General features: G+C 43.3%; 1 non-coding gene across 1 annotated transcript; it reads right to left on the bottom strand.

Moving 5' to 3' along the window:
- Positions 1–584: 584 nt before the first annotated feature.
- Positions 585–659, bottom strand: Trnat-ugu. The gene has a single exon. It is a non-coding gene; the product is annotated as a tRNA-Thr (tRNA).
- Positions 660–1,986: the final 1,327 nt, after the last annotated feature.

The raw sequence follows: 1,986 nt of genomic DNA, 5'->3' as shown, positions 1-1,986 counted from the left end.
GTTTTCGGTTCCCATTGGAGAGGCACGTCATTTCGTCTACTAATCGCACGATTTTGCGGTGCGGTCGCAAAACACAGACACTAAACATATTACAGTCTCGTCTCGTCAATGAACGGTTGGACAGATCATAACTTTGCGGAAATCAAGAAAAACTTTTTGCTCGAGGGGAGACTTGAACCAAGAACCTCTCATTCCGCAGCTGTTCACGCTAACCACGGGACCACGGTGCTCCTGAGCTCAGATTAACCTTGATGTTGCCTATCTTCGCATGGACTACCCAGTTTGTATATTTTGCTTATTTTTTCATAGTTTCACACAACTTTTTCCTGTTTTCTCGATTGATCTGTGTTCAGTTTTTCAAGGCCTATGCACTGTGCCAACTTATAACTAAATCTGAGGGGGGTGCGATGGGGAGGTTCCCTTGTAAGCTGCTTCCGTGCAGGGAGCTTCGCATGTTTTCGCATAACGGTTGTAGTTCTATTTCATTGTAGGACCTACATTGAATACGAAATTAGAACTATATATTAATGCCTTCAACTGCTGACGGGCGTTGATGTATATCAACGGGGACAGGTGAAAATGTGTGCCCCGACCGGGACTCGAAACCGGGATCTCCTGCTTACATGGCAGACGCTCTATCCATCTGAGCCACCGAGGGCACAGAGGATAGTGCGACCGCATAGACTATCTCACGCACGTCTCCCGCGAGACCCACATTCTCACCTTGTATGTCCACACACTACATTCGTAGTGTCCCTACCCTACACATTCATTACTCGTGGAAGACATTCTTACCAAGTCCCGTAAGATTTCGTGCAATATGTGTGCATCCGCACAGAAGAAGGTCATGGCCGGTATTGCCGTAATTATATACTGATATGGACCATATCCATATAAGTATACATTGAATACAGTTGGTGGTGGAATGTTTACTGCTGTTAAAGTAATTTACCTTGCAGTGAAACTGAAATAGATAGTTTCTGTGAGTTGGTATAATTAGAGGTTATATTTGACAACCGGAATAAACAAATAATTAGTTCCTTGTACTGACCACCTGACCCGCATGTACAGTTGCTGAACTATTCAAAGAACATTTCGGTCTCATTTCAGATAGTGTAAGTAGGCTGTATAGGTTTTTTTATTGGTAACGCCACATAGCGCTCTGTATGAAAATCACTGGCTGTGCTGTGTGCAGTCTGTGGCTGGTTTGCATTGTTGTTGGCTACTGCAGTGTTGGGCAGTTGGCTGTTAACAGCGCGTAGCGTTGCGCAGTTGGAGGTGAGCCGCCAGCAGTGGTGGATTAGAGGTTATATTTGACAACCGGAATAAACAAATAATTAGTTCCTTGTACTGACCACCTGACCCGCATGTACAGTTGCTGAACTATTCAAAGAACATTTCGGTCTCATTTCAGATAGTGTAAGTAGGCTGTATAGGTTTTTTTATTGGTAACGCCACATAGCGCTCTGTATGAAAATCACTGGCTGTGCTGTGTGCAGTCTGTGGCTGGTTTGCATTGTTGTTGGCTACTGCAGTGTTGGGCAGTTGGCTGTTAACAGCGAGTAGCGTTGCGCAGTTGGAGGTGAGCCGCCAGCAGTGGTGGATGTGGGGAGTGAGATGGCGGAGTTTTGAGAGCGGATGATCTGGACAGAGACAGTAAATTTGTAATATTGGATCTCATGGACTGATATAGATATTATGACTTTTGAACACTATTAAGGTAAATACATTGTTAGTTCTCTATCAAAATCTTTCATTTGCTAACTATGCCTATCAGTAGTTAGTGCCATCAGTACTTTGAATCTTTTATTTAGCTGGCAGTATTGGCGCTCGCTGTATTGCAGTAGTTTGAGTAACGAAGATTTTTGTGAGGTAAGTGATTTGTGAAAGGTATAGGTTAATGTTTGTTAGGGCTATTTTTTTGTAGGGATTATTAAAAGTCAGATTGCGTTGCTCTAAAAATATTGAGTCTCAGTTTAGTGTTGA

Source organism: Schistocerca piceifrons, chromosome 3 (genome assembly GCF_021461385.2).
Source record: "Schistocerca piceifrons isolate TAMUIC-IGC-003096 chromosome 3, iqSchPice1.1, whole genome shotgun sequence".
Classification (NCBI taxonomy): domain Eukaryota; kingdom Metazoa; phylum Arthropoda; class Insecta; order Orthoptera; family Acrididae; genus Schistocerca; species Schistocerca piceifrons.
Note: the sequence above shows the minus strand (reverse complement) of the source record. Positions and strands in the feature narration are given on the sequence as shown.